This window comes from Macaca thibetana, chromosome 4, assembly GCF_024542745.1.
Source record: "Macaca thibetana thibetana isolate TM-01 chromosome 4, ASM2454274v1, whole genome shotgun sequence".
Lineage (NCBI taxonomy): Eukaryota > Metazoa > Chordata > Mammalia > Primates > Cercopithecidae > Macaca > Macaca thibetana.
The window spans coordinates 134,463,728-134,478,328 of record NC_065581.1 but is presented as its reverse complement, the minus strand read 5'-3'; the positions used below and the strand labels follow the sequence as shown (position 1 = coordinate 134,478,328).

Sequence of the window (14,601 nt, the reverse complement as noted above, 5' to 3'; positions counted from 1 at the left end):
TTTTAAAAAACCTTTAGAAAAAGAGAAGTGACAAGTTTAGAGAATAAACAAACTTTATTTTGTAACAGTATTACAGGAAGCAAAATATCATTTAATACAACTTGAAGCTGCTATAAATCTAATCTGGCATCATAACTATACATAGGGTCAAAGGCAAAGGAAAAAATGTTCAATATAGTTAATAAGTCCCTATCAGGTCTCTGGTACCAGCTTTAAATGGTATAACTTTCTTGTAACCAACAGAACACCACCACAGCCCCTCCCCTTCTCCCCAGCGTCCTCAAACCTGTGTGAATCATCAAACTAGCTGAAAGAGATAGGCCTGCTCAATAACAAAGGTCAGTTTTACACGTGTAGACAAGGAGGTTTAATACAAAGCGAGAGTTCTACCCAAGTGTTCAAACAATGGAAAGAATTGAAATTTGGGTTTGTTAAGAAAGAAAGCACTAAGGTTTTAAGCTGCCTGAATCTTTTAGTAGAAGGGAAGAAAGAGTTTTCTCTTTCTCTTCCCTCCTGTTCTGGAATGCTGCCGAAGGGCATGTGTCTGACAAGCATTGGCACTGTGGTGCGGCAGGGTCTCTAAGCACAGTGCACAGTCAGTGAACTTCTTCATAATTCTCCAGTCCAGAGATTCTGACTCTCTACTAAAAGTAGAAAGTCACAGGACTGGAAAGTCAAAAGGGTCCAATATAAAAAACATCCCTGTGAAATTCTCAAGTATTAGAAAATTTTCAGGATGTAAGAAATGCTTTTTATCTGTATTAATATTTTCTCATACAGTATATTTACTGCAATTTGAAACTCCGTAAATATATACTGTGAGAATTCAAGGAAAAGAATCCAGAAGAAGGAAAGCCACTATCTAAATTAGTCACAGAGTTTCCTTTCTGCACAACAGCACCTGTTCAGGTGAACAGCACCTTACCAGCTTGGGCTGGCTTTGTTCACTGTCATTTGATCAAAGTGAGTCATTAAAAGCAGGTAGTTGCACACAAAGTAAACAGAAAACAAAACCAAAACCCCTTAATTAACAACAACAAAAAAGAAAGAACCAAGAATATTTAGAAGTGGTTATAAAACAAAATAATATATTAAATGCATGGGAGCAATATAGACCAGAGCTGGTAAGGAAAGGTTTGGTGTCGGCATTTTAATTCTTCAGGCTTCTGGTCATTGTTACCAGTTGTAGCATAAATTCGCTGGAATAGTGGTGTGGTATTAAGACTCGGAACGGTCAAAAAATCTTCAGGGGTTCACAAAGTTGAGTGTTGTTTAAAAAATAGTTTTCTAGGAGAGAAAAAAAATAGAAGGCTTAAATATTCCAAAAACACAGGCTTGAAAAAAAGTTAGGCAACATTCATCAAATTTTCAGTCAAGTAATCAACAGTTACTGTCTGCCTAGTCTTACAGTAAATAGTATGTTTACCAGAAGACAAGCATGAGACACTATTCCACTCTCAAGGGCCTTGTAATACCTGGAGAATTGACAAGTATGCTGAAAGCAACTGGCAATTAATAGTTCACTGCAAAAGAATTTATTAGCATAAAACAGAGACAATTCACATAGTAAGAATTTAAAGAGAGAAACCAGGGTAGATTTTAAAGTTATACTCAGGGAGGGGGAAAGTCAAAGCCCATTTTCTTTGTGCTAAAATGAATGGAAATGGTGCTTCAGGTGGAAAAACACAATGAGGAAAGAGGCATGGAGGTGAAGAAGTACCTGGTTATTATGACAGTAAGGATGCAGAAATGAATGGGAGGAATAGGACAGTGAAGAAATGGACATTACTAAAGTTAAGCATTGGTATAGTGAGTAGTAAATAAAGGTACAAAATATTAGGTCTATTCTTTCTTTAATAACCTGAGAAGTACCAGCTTGATCTAATAGACCAAAAAAAAAAAAAAAAAATGAATTAAGAAAAAACATTCGGACGAAAAGACCAGTTGGCAATCTACTGCAATGGTCCAGGGCAGAGTACAAGAGCCACGGAGAGATAAAAGACAGGTCAAAGAACCTGGGGTTGGCCACTCATGCAGGACATGATAAGCCCAGGAAAGGAGGTTGGGATTGCCTCTTCTTTGGTTGTGAGGAAGGGTTTGTCATGGTGTAATTTACCTTTTGAAAACACTGCTGTGGCTTCAGTGTGATGAATAGGCTGAAGCCAGCAAGGAGTAGAGGCAGGAACAACGGTCAGGAGACCACTGCAGGAGTCCAGCTGGATGAGGAAGCTGAAAAATGTCAGGCATTCCTGCCAGACGGCCAGGACCCAAACTTGAGTGGTCACCACAGAAATCAGGTGGGAGAGAAATTTGAGAGGCACCACTAAGAAGAATAATCAGTGTGGTGGTGAAGAAGGAAGTATAAGAAAGGATAAGGTTTGCAGTCTGGGATCTCAAAAAAAGGAGAGAATGAAGGCTTACAGCCTGGGTGAAGCATTAGGCCTAGGGATCTAGATTTGGGCATCAGAACGAGCGATAAGTGAAACCAACAGACAGAACTAAGTCTCATGTGAGCACAGGAGTAAGTGAAAGCCACAGAGTCTTACAGAAGCCCACAATCAAAGGTAAGTGGAGAAGACTAAAACAACCCATGATGGTGCAATGGCCCTGAAAGAGCAAAGGGTTTTAAGGCGGCAGTTGTTTCATTGTATATTTCAACTTGGTTGAAACTTTTGGCAAATGATAGGTAATCACAAAGGACAGTGGAGAGTGGTAATTAATGTCTTTTCCAAGAGACACTGGTCCCAAAGTCAATTAGAATGTACACTCTTTTGGTTAGGTAAAAGTAAGTCTTGCTTTAATCAAAAAAGTCCCTACCATTTAGATTTATCACAGATAATACTACAGCCTCTTGATTATTCAGGACAGATTGATTAATCAACTTCATTGTTTTCTACCCTGTTGTCTGCCTTAGGCTATTTCATTACTCACTAGTACTTCTGCTTGATTCTAGGCCGGAGGGGGAAAAAAATCAATGGAGAAAACACAAAGTCTTTTTTTAGGTTAGTAATTATGAAAAGAAATGTGGGGGATGATAAAGGGAAATGGATTCAACTACCAATCAAATTGGATTTGGCAGTTATATAACACCTTTAGTCATGGTACCTGTTCTTGTTCCTTCAGAGCTGGTATTTCCATTTGCTTTGTTTAGTAAATATGCATCATTTGTTGAACACAGCTGCCATTTTGCCTAGTTTATGTTATTAAAAGAACAAATCCCTGATGCTAGCAGGGCCTGAAAACCTACAGAGAACAATGTTTAGGATTCTCGTCTCCATTTTCTCTAGGCCCTATGTCACTTTATTTCTTTGCATCTGTTTTCATCAAAAATAAAAATTTCACTTTGTAATGAGTCATAAATTTGTAAAGAAAAGCTAAAATTAAACTTGTTTCAAAGTTATTATAGGAAACTAAGCATATGTCGGAATTGAAGGGAATAGATCTTGATCTCAAAAAACTTCAACATTTACTGAGCTAAATAGAGAGAAAAAGACATAGTTACCCAAATAAACTCAAAATGTAATCTATTTCCATTAATAAACTTTTTTTCTGGTAATGAATATTATAAATGATAACCTTGATGTGCTCTTAGGATTCTAAACAGCTTTCAGAATCATTTTATTGCCAACTTATTTACTTTCTCATTCTTTAAAAATCAGCAAATCGGCCGGGCGCGGTGGCTCACGCCTGTAATCCCAGCACTTTGGGAGGCCGAGACGGGCGGATCACGAGGTCAGGAGATCGAGACCATCCTGGCTAACACGGTGAAACCCTGTCTCTACTAAAAAATACAAAAAACTAGCCGGGCGAGTTGGCGGGCGCCTGTAGTCCCAGCTACTCAGGAGGCTGAGGCAGGAGAATGGCGTAAACCCAGGAGGCGGAGCTTGCAGTGAGCTGAGATCCGGCCACTGCACTCCAGCTTGGGCGACAGAGCAAGACTCCGTCTCAAAAAAAAAAAATAAATAAAAATAAAAATAAAAATCAGCAAATCAAGTTTAACTCTGAGTTAATTAGATATTGTGTCAAAACATCCCAGTTTTTTATTGCTGTGGATGAACAGGGAGTAACTTATTGTATGAAGACTTTAGTTACATATCCACGTATCTTTTTTGACTGTTTCTTGCACTTAAACACATGTAGAAATATGTTCCTAAGTACTAAACCGTTCATTAGCTTTTGAGCTGGGAAAGAGAAGAGATAAAGATAGAATCACCAATTTCACTGCTACATAAGCATCAGAAATATTGTACATCAGAAATATTGTACTTTTCGGTCCTCTGTGAGATGTCTGTGAGAAGTAAACTTAGTATCTGACAATTTTTTTACAGGCTAGAATTTGGGACTAAATGATTTATTACATATTCCAACCAAACTGAAAACTAGGCACTGGCTCTTCATGTAAAAGCTGTAAAAGTTTCAAGAATATTCTTTTCTTTTTCTAAGCTTGAATTCTACTCATATTCATAGAAGTCTGGGCATCTTTGCCAATACAAACTGGCAGGCATTAATTATAGACATTAATTCAACATGCTTTCATTTTTACAATATCACAAGGTTCATCCTGAGTTTGGGTAAGATAATAGCTGTTAAGCATATGGATTATACTTTATGTATTAGAATTGTGGTCAAGTCAACAAAAATAAAAGCATTCATACTACTGTTCTGTTTCCAAGTGTCACTGTTCCACCCCGGCCTATACAATGTCAGTAAACATTTCTAACTACTATAGTCACATTCCCTGGTCTATGTCCCCCTCTTTTGGCCAGTGTGAGAATAGATCAATGTGGCTCAATTTCATCTAATCACAGGTGTAATTCTATGTCTTAAGCACTCACAGAGGGCTCGGAGAGTTATTTATCCCTCTCAGTGCACCCAATAAGCAGTGGTGAAAAAAGGTCATACACAGAAGTTCTATGATCTTACCTGAAAAGCACAATCTTTGAGTTTCTAGAGACAAAGGCCTCATGTATTGATCTCAATCTTGAGTGCTCTACTCCAGAAATTGACTCAGTAAATTAATTTTAAGAAGCATTTGACAGAAAACACTAGCAATGCTGCCTTTAAATGATACAGCACTCATCTAGAGAGAAGTCTCAATAAAAATGCAAAAATGTGGTTTTCCCCCAAATAATACAACAATGCAAATAACACAAGAAAACAACATTTCTTCAGATTAATGAACATTCAATTACCACAGAGCAATAATATAAACAAAGATTCTGAAAACAGGAATGAAATATTTACTTAAGGCTGGGCACAGTGGCTGAAGCCTGTAATCCCAGCACTTTGTGAGGCCGAGGCAGGGAGATCAGGAGGTCAGGAGATCGAGACCATCCTGGCCAACACGGTGAAACCCCGTCTCTACTAAAATTACAAAAAAAATTAGCTGGGCATGGTGGCACGTGCCTGTAATCCCAGCTACTCGGGAGGCTGAGGCAGGAGAATCACTTGAACCTGGGAGTCGGAGGTCACAGCAAGCTGAGATTGTGCCACTGCACTCCAGCCTGGCCACAGAGCAAGACTCTGTCTTAAGACACTGCATTTCCTAAGCAAAATTGAACTCTGTGCACTCAGGTGTAAAATCAAATTTTAAATGATACTTTATGGATTTGACAGTTATTTCAAATGCTGAACTTTTCATTTTATTCTTCTTTGGTCCTCAATTTGCATATTTGATTTTAATTTCTAAACAGAATTTCTATTGTTTAAATTATAAAAATTGGCTGGGCACAGTGGTTCATGCCTGTAATCCCAGCACTCTGGGAGGTTGAGGAGGGCAGATCACCTGAAGTGGGGAGTTTGGGAGCAGCCTGTTCAACATGGCGAAACCCAATCTGTACTAAAGACAAAAATCAGCCGGACATGGTTGCACATGCCTGTAATTCCAGCTACTCAGGAGGCTGAGGCAGGAGAATCGCTTGAACCCAGGAGACAGAGGTTGCAGTGAGCTGAGATCACGCCACTGCACTCCAGTCTGGCTGCCAGAGCGAGACTGTCTCAAAAATTAAATAAATAAACACAATAAAAATCCCAGAGCCAAAAATGCAAGCATGCTAAATTTCCATTTGGTTAAACCCAGAAAAAAGTCAGTTCTTAAAATGTCTGTATTATCACTAAAATATACATGAAGTGTAGCCTGCGGCCCCTGAGGATGGCTCAGTCTCTTTACGGGGATCATAGAGTCAAAACTGTTTTCATTATCATACTAAGACATTATGTCCTTTCCAGTGTGTTGGCATTTTCACCAATGGTGTAGACAACGGTGAGTAAACCTATTGGCAGCTGAGCCTACATAAGTCGAAGCAGAGGACTCAAACTATATTTGAGGTAACCTTATTCTTTTTTTTTTTTTTAGAGGCAGGGTCTTGCTCTGTCACCCAGGCTGGGGTGCAGTGGTGCAATCATAGCTTACTGCAGCCTTGAACTCCTGGACTCAAGGGATCCTCCTGCCTCAGCCTCCCAAGTAGCTAGGACTACAGGCACATACCATCACACCCAGCTAATTTTAAAAATTTTTTTGTGGACACAGGCTCTTGCTGTACTGCCTACTCTGGTCTCGAGCTCCTGATCTCAAGCAATCCTCTCACCTCAACCTCCCAACATGTTCGGATTACAGGCGTGAGCCACTAGGCCCAGCCTGACACCTTATTCTTTACCAGTGTGCACTCACAGTAAAATAGAGAAGACAGTTTCACTTAAGGATGTCCTTGAGGAAACAGAAGAAATATTAATTATTCTACATCTCAAGCCTGAGTGTGTCTTTTTAATATTCTGTGTGATGAAATGGGAAGTATGCACACGCCACTCCTGCTGCATACAGAAGTACAATGTCTAGAGGAAAAGCATCTATGCGAATGTCTGCACTGTGAGTTGAAGCAGCTTTTTCATAAACCACATTTCTTACTTGAGAGAATCATTGACAGACAAACGACCTTATTCAATTTGGATACTAGGTAAACCTTTTATTGAAAATGAAGTTGAGCCTGTCGCCTCAAGAGAAACAATTGACAGTACTTGTTGCCAATGATAAAATTCAAGCTTTTAGGTGAACATTAGAATGTGGAAAATGGTGTTTTGGCCACCATGAGCTTGATAACTTCCCAATATTAAGACTCTTGAGATCAGTGGCAGCGAATGACCCTCTTACTGTCTCCATCATTTTACCTTTTCCAGGATGTCATACAGTTTGATCACACAACATACACAGTCTTTCTAGACAGACTTCTTTCACTATGTGATGATTTTTAGCTTAATAAATATTTGGAAAACTTCTCAGTTTTGACTTATGATAAATTTCAATAGATATCATTCACATGAGCAAAATCTCTTTGGGCTCTTCAATGATTTTTAGATGTATAAAGTGGTCCTGAGACCATTAAGTTTGAGAACTGCTTACACCCAATCTGCTATCACTAATCTACTGCCATCTTCCTCTGTCACAGATATTTGTGTATCTGCTGAGTAGAGGGAGAAATTAAATCCAGTGTTATTCTCTGCAGTCAAATGAAGCACAGTATCTGTACTACAAATAATTCAGCAAAATGCTTTTGCTTCTCCTGGTTTGCCGGAACATGCTCACGCTGTTTGGAGTCCCCACCTTCTCAGGAGGCTCTTCTGTGGGTCCTTTAAGGCCCAAGTCCCATCTTCAGGCCTTTCGGGACTGGGCTGACCTTCCTGAGCCCTGTGTCCTGTGAATGAACTGTATTACTCTCAAAGGCCTACGTGCTAAAATAACTTTACTTCAAAGAGTAATACAGATGCTGAGCTCTATCTGACTGAAAAGGGAAAAAATACTGGATTTAATTTTTATAGATGTTCCTATATGATATTTTATTCCTGGTTTTGTTTCCAAGTTAAATTCAATCTTACTCTTAGAGACGTCCAGTTCAGTCTCCCCACTACTAACTGTCTGAACCAGTATCTTGGTGTCTTTACAGGTTACTTCATCTAATCTAGTAGCTTTTCAGTCAATCATACACACTACTGATAAATTCATATTACTAAAGGACATGACATGTAAGACTGTCTGCAATTTGCCTTGAACAAATATTTCCAGCTGTGCTGAGAACTCTACACATAACCAATGGAGGTTTGCTTTCCCAACATCCTTCCCATTGTTTTCCCACGTGCTCTTTCCTCCCTCCCCAATCTCCAACCATCCAGACTGCCCTTGGGGCTTTGCACAGAGGAGCTTTCCTGCAACCTTTCTGGAGAGCTTTGTCTTGGTTGGCCAATCAGAAGCATTTCTCCTGTCAACCTTCACAGCCCTTTATCGAGGCTTCTCTTCAAACATACTATTTTTGTGCCCTGAACATTATGCATGTTCCTATGCGTTCCTCTCTCACACACAACTATAATAGTCCCTTGAACATAACGGACTCATAATATAGATTAATGAATCCAGAAGTGAAAGTACCAGGGACTAATTTGTAACGTAAGACTGAAGAATAAGAGCTTGAGGAAACGGGGGAAGAAAAAACAACAGAATTGCATCATGTCTTTACTAACTCCCATGTTTACCATTACTCTCATCTGCCAATTTTCTTGTTTAAGTGGAAAAACATCAGGTTCTTTTTTCTGTTCTCTTTGTTGATTAACCGTATCTATGATATCCCACGAGGACTCTTACTTCTTTATAAAACTGGTTTCCTCAAATCACCGAAGCCGTAACACGAGTTTCTAAGAGTAGCAGAGCTGGCCCTAAAGCTGTTAAGGTCTTCTAGTTCACTCTGCTAGGTCAAATCTTTTGGGAATTTGATATAAAAGCGTTCCATAAAATCTTAAAGCTTCTTTTAAAAGACAAATGAACTATGGTCAGGCTCCACTCAGTATACTCTATTAGAGCTGAGCTTTTGTCACCCTTAGGTTCATAAGTTGGGTAGCAATGAGAAAACATTTCTCTGTAGCATCAAATAAGAGCTTAAAAATACTAACAAGCTTTCATCTTTCAGAAAAAGGAAGGTTAGTGGGAATCAAAAGAAATTTATAGACCCAACTCTCTCACTTTTTATCTGAGGGAGCATGGGAAAAAAAATCCTTTTCCTCAAAGTTAAATAAAGATATCTTTAAACACTATTCCCTGCCCCCTAACAGTCTCTCTCTCTCTCTCTCCTTCTCTGTCACACACACACACACACACACACACACACAATCTAAACTGCATCGTGCCATATTAGTTTAAGGTTTTCCTCTCACTTCACCCCTCTTACCCTCCACAGATCAGCACTGTCCAAGAGAAATATACTGTAAGCAATGAATGTAAACTTTCTAGAAGCACATTTCAAAAAATAAAAAGGAACATGTATATTTAATTTTAATGTAGTTATTAAACCCAATATATCCAAATTATTTCAATAATTCACTTAAAAATTAGAAATAATTTACTTTTTTCTCATGTCTGAAATCCAGTAACTATCATAGTTAAAACACATCTCAATTTGAACTAGCCACATTTCAAGTGCTCAATAGCCACAAGTGGGTATTGGCTACCATACCGGACAGAGCAGGTCCAGACTCACATGTGCCCTAATGCTAACTCAACTATTTTGATGCAAGAAAGCATCGATATGTCCTTGGACTGTAATCCTCATAAGGACAGGAGTATCTTTACAACAGCACACACATACATAAACTTGTTAATTAGTTGCCATAGCAAAACTCCCTTCTGATGCCACCCACAAAATTTACATGTTTAAACAATTGTTATCTGGGGTATCTAACAGAAAAGCCTTGAGATAAATGAACCTCTACTTAGCACAGGTGACCTGTGGCGGTTACGTTAATGTCTAAGATCCTATTTCCTTATTAAAAAAGGTTGAAGGAGAGACACGAAGATGCTCTATAGGCAGTTTAACATTAAATATTGTTTACATTTCCAGACTCTTAAACACAGCCTAGGACAGGGTAACAAAGTCATAACCACCACCCCAACACAGTCAGAGGCCAGATGGGTAATATATATGCATAAGGAGACTGGGCCCCAAGGGCCTCAATATAAAGACAGGATATGACAGGCAGTAGCACTGTGGTGACTTAGAGAGCTCCTCCCAGACTGACGCTGGCCACGCCTACGAAGCACCAGCAGTGTAACCACAGGGAGAGCAGGCTCAATGTCATCAGGGCTTCGGATTTTTCTAAAATTGCTGAGTATCTTCTAATTTTTAAGCATTAATAATTGATTCAAATTCTAAGATACACCATTTAGGCCAAAACAAAAAACGAAACTGTGGATATGGCTTGCTTGTCTCTAAGCGGTCAGTTCTGTCTTGTCCCTCTCCCCACTTTTGGTGCCATTTTTAATCCTTAATAATAATTTTTTAAATTGAGGGGGAAATGTAGCATAGTTACTCATCTTTTCAAATTACTAGGCTGTGTGATAACTGTGAAAACTAGGGATAATTTAAATGCCCATTAGTAGGGATTATTTGAGTAAACCATCAGGCATCCATTCAACTAATCTCTATAAGAGAAAAAAACAGACACCTGAATAGGGAGAAGGACAAAGGACACAAACTGGCAACCAAAAGAAATGCAAATTATGTGTGTGTGTCCGTGCCCGTGTGTAGCATATGCATGCACGTATTCCAACTTCACTAGCACTGAAAAAATACAAAGAAGGTTCTTTCCTCACAGTTTAAACAAGGGAGAAAAAAATGCTCTTTCCTGATCAGACTAGCAAAGCTTTTTTTTTAATGTTTAATAATGTTTAGTTGTTGCCAAGGCTGTGGGGAAACATATGCTCACAAACTGCTAGTGGCAGTCTATGTTTGCAGAACCACTAAGGAAGACAATTTGGTAATATGTCAAAAACCCTTAGTGGGCCAGCAGTGGTGGCTTATGCTTGTAATCCCAGCACTTTGGGAGGCCAAGGTGGGTGGATCACCTGAGGTGAGTCAGGAGTTCGAGACCTGCCTGGCCAACATAGGGAAACCCCCGTCTCTACTAAAAATACAAAACTTAGCTGGGCGTGGTAGCACACGCCTGTAATCCCAGCTACTCAGGAGGCTGAGGTAAGAGAATCGCTTGAACCTGGGAGGGGGAAGTTACAGTGAACCAAGATCGTGCCACTGCACTCCAGTCTGGGCGACAAGAGTGAAACTCTTATTTCAAAAAAACAAAAACAAAAAACAATCTTCGTGGCATACCAACTCCACTTTTGAACATATTTGCCCTGGAGAAACAATGAGATCAACATACAAAAATGTACAAACAAGTATAATCTTTGAAGCTGTGTAATAATTGTGAAAACTGAGGGGTAATTTAAATGTCCATTAATAGGGGTTAAGTAAACCATCACTCATCCATTCAACAGCTGCTGAAAAATGATGAGGTAACGACAAGGACCAACAACTATAATGTACTATTAAGTGGAGGAAAAACCAAGAATCACAATATCAGCCTACATAGAAAGAGGGGGCTGTGTGGATGTGAATGTCTATATGTGTGTATATTGATAAGCACACACATACACACTGGAAAGAAATTCTCTATCTCTGGGAGCATGGGACTTATGGATCACTTACATTTTCTACTGTCTCTCCCTTTAAAAAATTATAACCTCTCTTTTGTTACCAGAAAAAACAATAAAGATAGTTTCATTTAAAAAAATAATAGTCAGTAATGGTTATGTCCAAGAGCAAGCCTTGGGGAATTAGTGACTATTGCCTGGTCTTAATGTACACATTAGAGCAGTGGCACCCAGCACCTCTTGTGTGGGGGGAGTTCAAATAGATTATAACTGACTCATTGATAACACCTGGTAGATTTAGCAATGTTAAATGAGAACATTCCACAGCATTTCAGAGTGAAAACTGGCTATGCCTAAAACTCACTAAACCAAAACTGGCTTTTTATTTCTATGCAGAAGAAGTCAGTCCTCATTTGAGGTGTGATTAATCTATATTGAAAATGAAGCAGTAATAAGATGCTAATTTTAGGTATGAGATTAGCACAACTAGGCTAACAGAATAAAATAAAAATGCAACACACTTGATATGCCTGCAGAACTGAAATAGTTATCTGAAAGTCAATAGGTTTGTTCTCTTTGAAGGTCAGGGGTGACACTCATCAGAGCCCACATGTAAATGAGTGGCTCATGATTAGCTAGAGCTCAGTTCAGCCAACAGGGTTCTTTTCTCTCATCAAGTCAGCTAGGCAGCTAATGTTAATTTCCTGTTTGGCTTATGAGTTCATGTTTTGAAACCCTGCATATCACCCCGACTTTGAAACAAACACAAGATTGTTTTGTTTAGAAATTGGCATTCATGTACCCACAACAGTGGAAAAAACAACACGACTAATTGAGAAGTATTCATTGCAGGTTAAAGGGGGGACGCAGGGTCTAAGAGGTTCCAGGGAATGGTGAATTGACCCTGTTTTTAATAATCACAGCACTGGCTCCACTGGCTCCATGACACCTAATGTTCTCCATCTTCTCAGATGAAGGCAGGCAGAGCTGATGGAAGAGCAAAAGGTCCTGTTACTGGGTTTTCAACTTAATATGTTTTCAACCTGTTACAGAGCTCTCTCCCTACTACCACACTGAAACAGCTCTGACAAAGCCTCCAGGCTGACCTCTGTTCACCAGTTCCCAAAAACATGCTCATTTGGTTTTTCTGACATATTTAATACTTGGTTACTCTCTCCTTCTTGAAGTTATCTTGCCTTGCAACTTGTGTCACCTCCCCCCTTTCCCTGTTTCCTTTCTGCCTCTTGGCTCCTTCTCCTTTATGGCCTCTGTTCCCCAGACCTCAACTCTGAGCTAGCCCTGGATAATACAGCTCAAAACACAGGCTTCATCAGTACACAATTCATTCAGGGGACTCACAAATCTCTCTCCTGCTCAGAAGCCTGTTGCACTCTCAAAGCTCTTGTGCTTCTGAATGTGCCATTTCTGCATTTCACATGTATCTCAAACTCATTATCTCTGGGATAGAAAATTTTCATTTTTATTGGACTCTTAAGAGCGAAAAGGGTTCATTCATGGCCGACCTTGTAAGTTATAAAAAATTCTTAACAACCTGCCTTGGAAACAAGCCCTTCTGCTTCTATTATCATCCCCAGTTTACAGATGACAGCTCTGGGACAAAGGGATGAGACCAGCCAAGGTCAAACAACTAGGAATTAGATTTGAACCCAGCAAGTCTGCTATCCTATGCTCCCTCTTAACATGCAGATGATCCAGGAAACTTCCAATTAATCATGTCATGTTATAAGATGCGGCCTTATAGATTCACTTCTAAGTTTCCTCCAGAATTCCCATGACAGTTGGTCTCTCTGGCAGTACTGCAGAACAAAAAACACACCTTTGCTTTACGGTAGCCAAGCAAAGAAAACCAGCCATAATAATATGGCCATGACATGCAAAAGACAAAACTCATGTATTGCATGATTCAAATTATAGGTGCCAACATCAACTCCCTGCCCAAGCCAAAAACCTAAATATGATGTGTGATTCTCCTCTGCTCCCATCTTCCCAATGCACTAACTTCCATAGCCTCATGCTGACCGTCAACAAGTCACAAAGAAGGTAAGTTACCTCCTTACCGTCTCTCAAACACAGGAGGAGCAACCCCATCACTTTCAGGATAGTTTAGCCTCCTCAGCTTCTTAGAAGACTCCTTAACACTGGGCTTCTGCCTCCTTCCTCCCACATCTTCATCACTCTCCTGCAAGTATCCCACAATCCAGCTACATCTGACTTTGCACTGTTCTTGGAGTGTCAGGTTCAGTGCTCCCAATCCTGCCTGAAATGGCCCCCTTTACTCCTTTTTCATAGAGCTAACTCCTACTCGCACAAAGCTTAAGTGAAACATCTCTGATGCCCTATTCTGATTTAGAGGTCTCTCCTTCTTGTCCCCATCACATGAGGTTCAGAATATATCACAAAACTTGAAATTCTTCTGCTACCACTGATTTATTGTCTGAAGTGCAGATTTGATATTTCCATGGGAAAACAGCAGAGGATACCCGGTGGGCATTCTGTACATATTTATGCAATGAACAAATAAATGAACGGATGAGCGTAAGGATGAGCAGCCACTCCTCTGTCATTTCATCCTTCAGGTGCTCACTGTTTTTGGATGAACAGGAGGCTTCATTCACTTTTTTACCTTACATTAATTATTACTCTAAGAGTCAGAGAGGCTCCTGTGAAGTCTGGGTTGGGAGAGCTCCCTCTCCTGTGGCTAATTCTTTCTGAGACCACACAGATCACACCACCAAGCTTGGAACCCTTCTTCCTCCTGATCGGGACTGTTTGGGAATACCATTGCAGTGGTGATAAGGTCAGCAATATTTTCCATCCGTGTGAGGGCTCATAAGTATGCATTTGGGCTAAGCCGGCAGGAGAGAGTAGTCCTTGAAAGGACATTAAAAAGTTACAAAGATTTAGTGAAGTCCTCATCTGAAGTGTGTTTTCTTTTTAACGGAGTTTGCATTTAGCTCCTCTCTGCCTCACAGCTGGGCGCCACCTGCTGAGAAAGGTGGACTTGGGAGGTTCGTCCTCTGCAGGTTGTTCTTTTACCATCTTTCTGTTTGCTCTCCCCTCCCCCTACTTTCAACACTTGATCAAAAGCTCAGAGCTACTCCGAAGGGCGAGAC

The 14,601-nt window shown here is 39.9% G+C and overlaps 1 protein-coding gene across 24 annotated transcripts in view; it reads right to left on the bottom strand.

The window, feature by feature from the left end:
- Positions 1-35: 35 nt before the first annotated feature.
- EPB41L2 (erythrocyte membrane protein band 4.1 like 2) overlaps positions 36-14,601 on the bottom strand; it is a 227,599-nt gene continuing 213,033 nt past the window's right edge. For all 24 annotated transcript variants that reach the window (XM_050786323.1, XM_050786317.1, XM_050786328.1 and 21 more), the window contains one exon: positions 36-1,287. The gene's annotated coding sequence lies outside the window, so the exon portion shown is untranslated. The remainder of the gene's footprint in view (positions 1,288-14,601) is intronic.